Source organism: Eptesicus fuscus, chromosome 12, assembly GCF_027574615.1.
Source record: "Eptesicus fuscus isolate TK198812 chromosome 12, DD_ASM_mEF_20220401, whole genome shotgun sequence".
Lineage (NCBI taxonomy): Eukaryota > Metazoa > Chordata > Mammalia > Chiroptera > Vespertilionidae > Eptesicus > Eptesicus fuscus.
The window spans coordinates 10,257,558-10,270,118 of NC_072484.1; the positions used below are offsets into that span (position 1 = coordinate 10,257,558).

General features: G+C 47.8%; 1 long non-coding RNA gene across 1 annotated transcript; it reads left to right on the forward strand.

Moving 5' to 3' along the window:
• The first annotated feature begins 4,667 nt into the window (after nt 1–4,667).
• LOC129150986 (uncharacterized) lies at nt 4,668–11,823 on the forward strand. The gene is made up of 4 exons (XR_008557784.1): nt 4,668–5,088; nt 10,626–10,718; nt 11,003–11,051; nt 11,530–11,823. It is a non-coding gene; the product is annotated as an uncharacterized LOC129150986 (long non-coding RNA).
• Nucleotides 11,824–12,561: the final 738 nt, after the last annotated feature.

Here is a 12,561-nt window from a genome sequence, read left to right on the forward strand (position 1 = left end):
ATAAATGGAGTCACTCACGATATGTGTTCTTTCCTGTCTGGCTTCTTTCACTCAACATTACAAAGATTCATGGTATTTCAGCAGACGTTCACGGCGTTACAGGCCAGACCAAGAGATCGTGTGAGCCACGCAAAGCTTTCCTCCTGCGAAGGGGGCCAGGAGCAAGTAGCTGGCACAGGAAGCAGTTCTAAGTATGTCATTATGTGAAAAGGAAAAGGTACAAGACAACACATGTAAAGCAATCCCATTTTTGTTTCCGGGGAAAATAAGGGGTCTCCTTTCATGTAGACTCAAAATGATCCCAGAAAATACATGAAATTTTCTTTCAAACATAGTGCACTATGAGCTCTTAGTAAATCAAACCCACTGGAGGGGATGTCTTGTGTTTGGGGACAAAGACAGGATCTGCTAGCTGAACTCACCTGTGCTACTTAGATTCTCTTCCCACCCCCCCACCCCCATTTTAGCCCATAAGCTCCATGAAGTGAGGAATTTTTGTCTGTTGCTTACAGCTATAATCAGTGTCTGGCACATAGTAGGTGCTCAATTAATATTGATCGAGTGACGTTATAAATGAAAAAAGAAGTGAGTGAAGCAATCCTGAGGGAGGGTGATAGGGAGTGGTGGGGACTGTGGCTAACTGGTAGCCCTTGTCCCATCAGAAAGGTGCAACTACCACCCCACCACAGCCTCAAGTTTTCACGCGGGAATGCGGGCCCAATGTGGCCGAGTTCCAGGTATTTTAGGGGAAGCCAGAAACTTCTAAATTTAGGCAAAATGTCTTGATCTTGCTACCACTGCTGGTCAAAAGTCCATATCTGCTGCTTACCTAGGGTGGGAGGCTGCCCTCTGTGACCTCGAACCTAAGTCAAAGTGCTTCCAAATGGGTCTCATGAACCCCAAACTTCTGGGAAAGCTGAGTGGAGTTCCAAGAGAGGGTGTTGAACAGGCAGACTTGGTCTTTAAGTGTTTCTGTGAAACAAGTGACATTTTCATATTTAGGTTCTTGAAGTGATTTTATTTCAGGGAGAGTTCCTTTCTCTTCTCCTAACTCTCAGTTCCACCCTCATATTTATGCTGAGCCTGGGCATCTTTCCTCCACTCTGGAGCAAAGATCAAAAGTAAATATTGGCAGAACATTGGTTTACTGTGACCCAGATAAGGAACAGCATAAAATGAAAATAGCGAGATTTGATTGCTCCTCCCACAACTTCCACCCCAACCAGACTCCCTCAATATTTACTTATCAATTTCACTTCATATGAATTCTCAGTGTGCGTCTTGTCGCCAAGAGGGTAAGCCCTGCCCACCCTGTAACTGACCCTGTGAACAGTGCCCCTGGAGTTGTACCATGGTTGCCTGGTGCATTTATTGAAATCATTCCATTTTCATGGACTGGGACATAGGAATCTTTTTTGCTTTGGCAACTGTGTTCTGCCTTGTAAAAGTACCACACGCATATGGAGGAAAATTCAAACAGGCTAAAAGGGTTGCAGCGAAGGTCTCCTTTCTGCCTTCATCTGATCTCTCCCAGTTCCCCTCTGCAGGAGCACGTGCCCTTTTATACACATAAATCTCTTTTTCACTCTCTTCAATATCACTCACTCACACTCACTCTCTCACACACACACACACACTCACACACACACTCACACACTCTCACACACACACTCACACACACACTCACACAGACACTCACACACACACACACACACTCACACACACTCACACACACACCCTCTCACACACACAATCACACATACACTCACACACACACACTCACACACACACACACACTCTCTCTCTCTCTCACACACACACACACTCACACACACTCACACACACACACACACACACACACACACACACACACACTCAACGTAACATCTCTCTCTATTTCCTATGTTTCTCTATCTTTCTTTTGGCACCAATGGCTTATAAGAGGGATCAGCAAGCTACAGTTCTTAGGCCAAATCCATCCCCCTGGCTATTTTGTACAGCCTGAAAGCTGAGAAATTTTACATTTTATTACATTTTTAAATGGTTGAAAAAATCAAAAGAAGTATAATACTTTTTGACACATGAAAATGATGATATTAAAATCTCAGTGTTGCCTGGCCAGTGTGGCTCAGTGGTTGAGCACCAACCCATGAACCAGGAGGTCACAGTTCGATTCCTAATCAGGGCACATGCCTGGGTTGCGAGCTCAGTCCCCAGTAGGGGGCGTGCAGGAGGCAGCCAATCGATGATGCTTTTCTCTCATAGATGTTTCTATCTCCCCCTCTCCTTTTCTCTCTGAAATCAATAAAAACATATTTTAAAAAATCTCCGTGTCCATCAATAAAGTTTTATTGGCACCCAGCCCTGTCCGTGTGTGTAAGTGCTGTCTCTGGCTGCTTTGTGCTCCGATGGCACACCTGAGTGTTTGGATCAGGACTGATGCCCTTTATAGAAAACGTTTGCCCACCCCTGGTTTATACTGTGCCCGTTGCTCTGCTTTTTTCACACCACCACTGACCCCGGAGATCTTTTGATATCAGCACGTATTAATCTACCTCATTCCTTTTAACTAAGGCTCTAGCCTATTTGGTTGTATCCTTGGGCTGTAATTGATCTAGCCAGTTCTTATGATGGACCCCAGATTCTTGTTTAAATGAAAAGAGTTCATGTCTTAGGGAGTTTAAAAAGGATCTCAAATGGCCACTCCATTCAATATTTATATCTGTTCTTTTAGAAATAGGATTGGTGCCAGCTTACAACAGGAGGGCAGGCCCCATCAAACTGTAAACCACGAAGACAGAGGTGAAATACCAGGAAAGGACTGGAGTCAAGATGCCTGCCCTTCCCGGCTGAGGAAGCCTGGATTAAATTTGAGCTGGAGGCTGCATTTGAATCATATTTGCAGATGATGCAAAAATCTTTGTGGGTGTTTATTTTCCTCAAGAGGAGGCTGAAGGCAGAATGCCTTTGAGAAGTTGGAAAAAATGCCAAGCAGGATAACACAGAGCAGTGTTTCCTACCCTTACAATTGCCAAATCTTGAAGTAAACGAACTATTATTTACTTAATATTTTTCTTTAATATATAATTATTTCATCCTGAGAAATGATATCCATGGTTCTGATGAGTTAGTGATACATGTATTTTTTTTCAGTGCACATAAATGTTTAACAAATGCTAAAATTAAACACACACACACACACACAACTTCATCCATGTACCACCTATGATAATCTTGCAAACCAACAGGAGTGTCTGTGCTAAATATTTTTAAATGCTGGGTGTCAAACACGGGGGCGTTGCCTTGCCAATTGCCATTTCCCTCTTCCTTCCTGTTGACAGAACCCGGACCTTTTTCAGCTGGCCATGAGCCCAGCCCTGGGAAATAAACCACATTCGGTTTAAGCTGACCTTGGCCATATAGTCTCCTGCACTTGTGATTGGTCTAGGGGTGGTCAGGTGACCCAGTTCTGGCCAAAGGGAAACTCTGCTGGGGAATTCTGGGAAAGAATTTCCTCTCTGATAAGAAAGAGGCACATGAAAAGAGACTTATTTGCCCCTTTCCTTCCCTTCCTGCTTTGGACATCGCAGTGTGAAGAGGTGATGAGTGAGCCCTGGCAGTCATCTTGTGACATTAGGTGGCCAGCCCAAGGACAAGTTGATGACTTGCTGATGACGGTGGAAAGGGAGGGCGCAAAGAGCCGTGGTCCTTTGTGAAACCCCGAGATGCCAAATACACCCAGGGTCTCTAATCTCCAGATGTCTTTTAAGTAAACAATAAATGTTATGATGGTCTGAACTGCTGCAGCGGAGCCTCTGAAACGATCCTGATGGATCCAGTCGGTTTGTCCTTGAGAGCTGGGCCTCAGGGTCAAACACACGCATGGTCATATTCCAGCTTCTCCGAGTAGCCCAGCTCTGTTATCCTGGGCAAGAGAAAGCGACTTCACTTTCCGACGCCTTCACTTTCTGGTCCATAGAGTACAACGAGTAACACTACTTAGACAGTCATTTTTGAGCAAAAGGAAAAAAATTTAAGTTCATTTAAAGCACTTAGAATATAGTAATGTTGTCCTTACTATTACTGCTATTATTATTAATTATTAGTTCTGTAATATTTAGATAATCCTCTAAAAATATGGGGAAAGGCATCATGGACAGGGCTAGGAAGTTGACAGCGCCTAATGAGAGGCCACCAGCTGGGCACAAACAGAGCAGAAAACGGCCCGGGTGTCGGAGCCGACGGAAAGCTGCAGATGAGTCAGCCTCAGTGAACGAGCTGAGTGGGAGCCCGGGGCTGGACCTCAGAGCCACGGGCAGGCTCCCGGCTGTGAACCTTCTGCTCCCCAGATCATGACTCACACCTTTCCAGGAGCATGGACTCTGCATTTGGTCAACTCGTCTTTTCAAAGGATGTGGGAAGCTGTCCTGGGTACCACGGCATGGAGACAGGGCCTGGGGGCTATTGACGTAAGAGAGTAGAAGGACTCAAGACCCAGGTCATCACTTCCTTCTGTTTAATTGACGAAGCAGCTGTTGGTCAAGTCTACAGCAGCCTGCATGGAAGGAAATAGGCCAGAAGGAGCACTGGATGATGAGTCACCAAGCTTGTGACTCCACATGGGACTCGGGGAAGTTCCTCTCCCTTTCAGACCTCGGTATCTCCAAATGGATAGTGGGGATCCAGGGCAACCCTTGGTCCTGTGACAGTGACAGATAGACATGTGTTTGGCTGCAAGTAACTGGAAATCCAACTGACCGTGGCTCAGACAAGCCCGGGTTTATTTTCCCCACAGAATACGAAGTTCACTGGGAGGCAGTTGTTGGTCTTGACTTAGTGGCTCAAGAGAATCAGGGCTCTTGCCGGCATCTTTGCACTCCTCTTGGCCTCTCCCTGTGGCTTCAGAGGGGATGCTTCAGGTCTTCTTAAGGTAGGAAGAAGGAATAAGGGCAGCACCAGCCACATCTGTCCCCTTTATCCCGAAGTAAAGCTTTTCCAGGACCCTCAGAGGAGCTCCCCTCACATCTCATTGGGCAGAGCTGATCCTATGACCGATCACATGCCTGCCTCAGCCGCAAGGGATGCTGGGTAAGTGACAATGTGGGCACCACTGTAAAAGGTGAAAGCTCCCTGCACTTGGCTTAATGCTTTGCTATTGTCATCTTGAAATTCTCAGTCATTTCAGGGCAAGGGGCCTTGCGTTTTCATCCTGCACTGGGTTCTGCATGGTTTCTAGCCCTGGGTGACCGCCTCCCTGCTCCTCACTGCCTCATTTCCTACCATCCTCTTTCTCCTCCTCGCTCGGTTCCCACTGGACACCCTTCTGCTCCCAAATGCTCAGAAGGGCATGGCCTGGGAGGAGGTGGCTCTGAGGCTGAGGCAGCCCCTGAAGTTGCTGGAAGCTGTCTGCTGTCCATTCCCTCCATGGCTGAGCAGCAAGGCCTTCCTGGAAGGGGCTCTGGTGGGCACAGGTCCATGTCCACTCTTTTATTTTTCTCTTTAACTATCTGTTTACCATCTCTTGGTAACACATCTTCGGGCCGAGCTTTAGAATGTTGGCAATGAGGAAATGAGGCAGTGCAATAGGGGATGAAAAGTTTGGGTTTTGGAGCCAATGCTTCCTCTAATTGCTGTGTGGCCTTGAGCAAGTCACTTCACTTCTCTGAGCCTCAGTTCTGTTTGATGTGAAGTAAGGACAATGGTATTTCGTTCTTGGGGCTGTTGTGAGGATGAAACGGCCCAGCATAGGGCCCGACACCCGGTAATCATTCAGGAAATGGTCCTGGTTATTAGAATATCAAAACTCGGAGTGAAAAATGAACTTTTGTGGAAAGAAAACAAAAGGCTGCCTCTTCCCGGGAGTCAGTTTGTCTCCTCACACCTCCCGGAGCACTTTACACGGATTTCTCATGGTCTGCTTTTGCTGTAGCTGCTTGTTTTCCAGCCTAGAAATAGCTATTTCCCCACCTGTACGGTCCCAGTCTTTTGGTTGAAAGTGGCAAACCAACTCAACTCAAAGCGGCTTAAGAAAAAAAAGTGTATGTGTATGTGTGTGTGGTTTATGTAAGTGAAAAGTTTGTGTGTGTTTTTTTATGTTTTTTATTGATTTTTAGATAGAGAGGGAAGGAGAGAGATAGAGAGATAGAAACATCAGCTCTGACCGGGAATCAAACTGGCAACCTCCTGGTTCATGGGTTGACGTTCAACCGCTGAGCCACACCCGTTGGGCATAAGGGAAAAATGTTGAGACAGGTTGAGCTTCAGGAATGGCTGGATCATGAGTGTGTGTGTGTGTGTGTGTGTGTGTGTGTGTGTGTGTGTGGTTTATCTAAATGAAAAGTGCTGAGATGGGTTGAGCTTCAGGAATGGCTGGATCCAGATGTGCTCCTCAACTGTCAGCTGTCAGTTAGGGTCACCCTGTGTGGTGGCAAAGATACCCCAGCTTTTCCTGGGCTTCCATTCTGCCAGGTCGGCAAGCCGAGTGGATAGAAGCTGATTTTGCTATGGAGCCCCAGCACAAGTGGAGTTGACTCTGGTGGGCCGGACGTGGGTCACATGCCCATCCCAGAACTACTAGTAAGCCCTGGGGCCTGGGAAAGGAATATGCTCACTGGCCAGCCTGATCCCTCTACCACTCTTATTGGGGAGATAGATGCCCACTCCCTCTTGAGTCACATGGAGACGTAGTGGGGGAGAAGTGACACCCCAAAGGAAGGACATGGTGCTGTTACCAGAAAGTGGGGGGATGGACAGTGGCCAGGTACAAACAACACCCCTTAACATTCCCGCTATTTCTGTCCACATGCTTGGGGCTCGATACGTGTTTGTTAAATGAATGAGTGATTGTACAAGTAAATCACGAAAGAAAAAGTTCATCTGATTTATGAGAAAGGACATGATCTGAGGGATACTTTTTTAGGAGCAGGAAGACAGCATCTGATATCCCATGTCCTGCCCATTTTTATTCTAAGTTCATAGATTGGCATCTTTTCAACTTCAAAGCCTGGATTCCGCCTGCCTGAGCGCAGAGCGAGGCTGCCTCACAGGTCATGTCCCACATGGTCCCGCCCACCGCAGGCCCGGGCAGATGAAGGGTGAATCAAGCCTGGCTCACTCTGCCCCGTGGGAAATGCACAGGAGGCCCCCACCCAGGGAGAGGATGAGCAGGGGCTGAGGAAGGCGCTGTCACGCTCTCTCCTCCACATCGGCAGCCCCAGCAGGCCACACGTTCACCCAGTTCTCCTTCTCATCAGGAACTTCTGAAGATCCTCTTTGCGCCTCAGTCACACACAGGGTCTGTACAGGGGCTGCGTGGAGCGAGGTGGGCTCAGGAGCCTGGCAGACGGGCACACACGCTCAGTCAGAGGGGGCACTGGGACCCGGCTGCAGCCCACTGCGGCCCCGTGCAAATGTGAGAGCAGTGCAGACAAACCTTCGGATATTTTCAAATAGACTTTTTTTTTTTAATGTTTTAAAATATTTTTATTTTTATCGATTTTAGAGAGGAAATGAGAGGGAGAGAGGGAGAGATAGAAACATCAATGATAAGAAAGAATCATTGATCGGCTGCCTCCTGCACGCCCCCTTCTGGGGATCGAGCCTGCAACCCAGGCATGTGCCCTGACCGGGAATCAAACCCGGGACCTTTCAGTCCGTAGGCCAATGCTCTATGCACTGAGCCAAACCAGCTAGGGCTCACATAGACTTTTTAGAGAATTTTAGGCTCACAGCAAAATTGAGTGGAAAGCCCAGAGAAGTCACACACACACCCTGCCTCTCCACGCACAGGCTCCCCCATATCACCTTCCCCCACCAGAGTGGCACATCTGTTATGTCTACAGCTGACATTAGGGTTCGCTCTTGGTGCTCTACAGTCTATGGGTTTGGACAAATAAATAATGACATAACCCACCATTCCAGTATCATCCAGTATCATTAAGGATTTCCAATGCCCTAAAAATCCTTTGTGTTCTGCCTAGTCCTCCTCCCCTCCCCTCGAACCCATGGACACTACTGATCATAGTTTCGCCTTTTCTAGGCCTTTCCAATTTTCATTGCTTTTCCTAATAATATCCATGGCTTCAGCTGGATTGAGAGCGTCCACTCTGAAAGGTAGGTGCCCAGGCCAGTCTGGTTAAATATTTTGAATATTATCCATTTTTTAAAATGCTGATGATAAATTTTAATTTTATGAAAACACCATGCAGGGCAAATAAAATAGGCTGCAGGCTGCATTTGGCTTGCGGGCCGCCAGTGTGAGACGTCAGATGTGGGGAATAAGAAGAGTGAGGTTGGTCTGGAAGACCTATCCCAGCTCTGCCACTTCCTAGCTGTGTGACCCCGGGCTAGTCACCTCGCCTCTCTGATCCATCTGTCTAGTGAAGGGCTTGAGCATGTGATTATGGAAGTGGGGACACATCCAGTGCCAATCTCTGAGGTTTGATGTCCTGGAATTTTCACACGCTCCCTCCAACAGCAGTATGCCCAACAAACCAAAACATAGATGTATTTTTCATGAAAAAGTCGAAGATGATAAAAATATCAATGATCCCTGGAAATATGTAGGGTTTTGGGGTAGAGAGAAGAGAGACTGGTGGGTTGAGATTAGATGTCAGTCTGGCTGGGCAAGGGGACCAACTTCTCTGCATCCCAGAAACCCTCATTACAACAACCATCTTGATGAGGGCTAACACTGATTCTGGGCTCGGAGCCAGGCTCTAGAGCCAGGCTGCCGGGGGTCTAATCCCAGTTCTGCCATGGTGTAACCTTGAGCAAGCAACGTGACCTCTCTGTGCATCAGAGCTTCAGGATGCTGGGCTGTGTGATGGTGCCCCCTGAACCGGACGGTGCATGGCTGTCCCTGGTGGCCCTGAGGTCCTTGTCGGGAAGGCGAAGATAATATCTATGAGGGTTAAATGAGTGTGAAGCAGTGCCTGGCACAAGGTAATGGCCACCAGGAGAAGTGTTATTATCTCTGTGCCATGTGCTTCACCTGCATCTAGCACTAATGTAATCACCCCATTTTAAAGAAGAGAAAACTGAGGCTCAGAGAGGGTCAGTAACGCACTCAGGGTGACTCAGCTAGTGAGTGGTCGGCAACAACAACAATAAAAGTAATCTACACTAATAAAAGAGAAAGATGAAAATTGACCATACCTTCGCGATGCCCACCAGCCAATCAGGAGCGAGTATGCAAATTAACCCAACAAAGATGGTGGGTTAATTGCATATGCAGGTGCTGAGCGGGCCGGGAGTGGCGGGGGGGGGGGGGGCGCCCAGGATGGCCTCTGGGCAGTGTGGGAAGGCGGAAAGGCGGCTCCAGGCCAGAGCAAAGGCGGTGCCGGCAGCCAGAGGAAGGAAGGCCCATTCTTGCATGAATCTTCATGCATCGGGCCTCCAGTAATGTGACAAGATTGGAAGCATCCAATACTGAGTTAGCGCCCAGTTGTCACATGCTGGGCCTGCTGCTTTGAGCGCATTAGCTGGAGTCTGGCTCCAGCACCTTCTTACTGCTCCCTCCCCCAGCCCTGCTTCCACTCCACTTAGAGGGTCAGATCCAGGCAGGCCTGCAAGAGCATGAGTCTAGTTCTCAGGGTGCATGGTTAGGTGGTGGTGCACCCTGGCCCTGTGACCAGAACCTCACCCCTTCTTCCCCTTTTATCCTCAGATTTCAAAGCACTTTACACGCACACTCTAATTAGAGAAGACACCTTCTTGCACTCCTGAGAGGCAGGTATTTGTAATTACCTGACCCTGTGAGGCTGCAGGGCATGCAGGCATCGGGGCTGCACTCATTACCAATTCCAGGGTATACTCACAGGATGTGGCCAGACAGCCTTGACCGCTACCTTCTCGCAGGCTCTCCCAGACTACCTGATCCAAAGTGGTTCCCTCCTCTGTCTCATGCACCTGCTCTGTTCCTAGGTAGCGCTTATCAGGTTTTCAAAAATTGGGTATTTATTTAATAGTATATAGACTTAAAAGAATAGCAGCAGCTACATTTCTAGAACAGCCACTAGGTGCTGGTTCTGCACTTTGCTTGTATTGACCTCCTGGGGCACAGAGAGGTTAGGTTACTTCTTCAAGGTCACATTGCTAGTGAGGAAGTGGCATTTCATTGTTTATGTTTGTTCATTTGTCTGAGTATTTAGTGTTTGTCTCCCCGACTCATCTATCCATCCAACCATCTATCTATCCATATAGTCAACACATGTACTTAACAAAAACTCTGTGCCTGGCTGGGCGTTAGGACCTGCGCACACAGAAGTGCCCTTGTTCCTTGTGGCGTCTCCAGTGCCTCGTACAATGTCTAGCACGGAACAGGCACTCAATAAACACTCGACAATTGAATGAATTCAGGACCCTGTGCTTAGGCTGTGTGACAGCACCAGTCCTTGAGTAAACACAGGTGTCTCTTTCTGCGCCCCAGGGAGAAGGAAAACCACAGTGTTGGCTCTTTCTTAATCTCCATGCTCCCCACATCTCCACACCTTTGCTCAAGCTGTTTCTTTTGTGGCCTTTCCTTTCCCATCATTTAGATCGGGGTTTGGTAAACCATGGCCTGGCAGCCACATCTGGCCCATCACCTGTTTAGTTTTTTTAAAATATGTTTTTATTGATTTTAGAAAGAGGAAGGGAGATAGAAGTATCGATGAGAGAGACACATTGATCGGCTGCTTCCTGCATGCCTCCCAACGGGGATCAAGCCCACAACCCAGGTATGTGTCCTTACCGGGAATCAAACCAGCAATCTCTTGGTCCATGAGTTGATGCTCAACCACTGAGCAACACCAGTCGGGATGACCTGTTTTTATATATAAAGTTTTATTGGAACACAGCCGCATCTGTTTGTCTAACTATTATCTAGGGCGGCTTTTGGACTCCAACAGCAGACTTGGGTAGTTGTGACAGAGACCTGTGGAGCCTAAATATTTACTACGTGGCCCTTTACAGAGAAGATTTGCTGACTTCTGATCTAACTGACTTTTCTATTTCCTTTAAGAATGAATTGAAATGCCTCCTCCTCCAGGAACTATTCTGTGATCTACCAAGTGAGTTAAAGGTCCCTACTATGTGTTCCCCCAGCCCCATGCTTTTCCCTCTAAAACTATGCTTCTCAACAAATCCTTACCCCAGGAGCCTTTTAACATATTTTTTTCCAACTTTCCAAGTCTCCTCCCCCAATGAAATTTGAATGCACAGATAAACTGTATACCTACGTATGTACTGTGGTCATTTGTAATATCTATGACCTTTTTTTTGCCTATGCTAACATAAATCTTTTAAAAATATATGTTTTTATTAATTTCAGAGAGGCAGGGAGAGGGGGAGAGAGATAGAAACATCAATGATGAGAGAGAATCATTGATCGGCTGCCTCCTGTATGTCCCTCCTGGGGATCAAGCCCACAACCTGGGCATGTGCCCTGACTGGAAATTGAACTGTGACCTCCTGGTTCATAGGTCAATGCTCAACCACTGAGCCATACCACCTGGGCAATATAACTCCTATTACCTCGTATTTATTCAGTCGGCCAGAATGTATTGAGCAACCACTACATGCCAGCCCCTGTTCTGGACATAGAGGACAGATGGTGACTGTAACAGACACAGCCCCTGCATCTAATCATCTTCCTGGGAATGGTCCTTCACCAGACTCTGAGCAACTTGGAGGCAGAGATCTGGCTAATTCAACTTTACATAAGAATATATCCCAGAGCCTGGCACATAGTAGGCGGTTAATGAATTCAACAACTTGCTCATGCGTGTAGTTATGGAAATGTAAAGGCGCCAGAGGGCCAGCATGATAGGAAAAAATAAAATTGCATCGGAATAGAAACAGATTATCGGGTTGATGGTCATGTTTTGGAGATTTTCAATGACGCCTGCCAGTTATTCAGTTGGTGAACAAACATCGAGTCATTGCATAAACTGGACCAGTAGGCCATGGTTGGGCACCATCTTGCCCAGGGCTCTGTGACACAGATGTCACAGACTGCTAGTCCCAACTATGGATGTATATTTTGTTTGTTCTCTACAGTTGGTCACACACACAGAGAAATTAAATTGATTGCCACACTTTAGAAATTGGGCGGTGGCATATAGACTTCTGTCTTCTTGGGAACAATCGGACAGACCTGGGCCTGCCTTCCTCACTGGCAGGAATCAGAGGGAGCTGAGCAGCAGCTGCCCCTTTAGATGGGACACACACTCCCCAGGCTGCCCCGGTCTCCACCTCTCCCTGCTGTCTGCTTGACCTAGAGACAGGGGTCAGCTGCTATTCAGCACCATGTGCTTTCTTTACACCCTTCACTCCTGCTAGGCTCCTAAAGGCTTTAGCGTTTCTGATCCCCAGGGTGTGGCGGCAGGAGGGTCACAGAGACCTGCGGGCGTGTCTATGACCGTGACAGCGTGCTGGCTCTCAGCCCCAGCCCCTGCCCTTCCCCTGCTCCGCTCTGTATCTCCCCGCAGAGCTGTCTTTTCCCACTTCCCTGCCCTCTGGCTTCCCTGGGGGTCTGGCCTGTGGGAGGCCGCATTGGAGGGGGCGAGTGGAGGGGAGGGA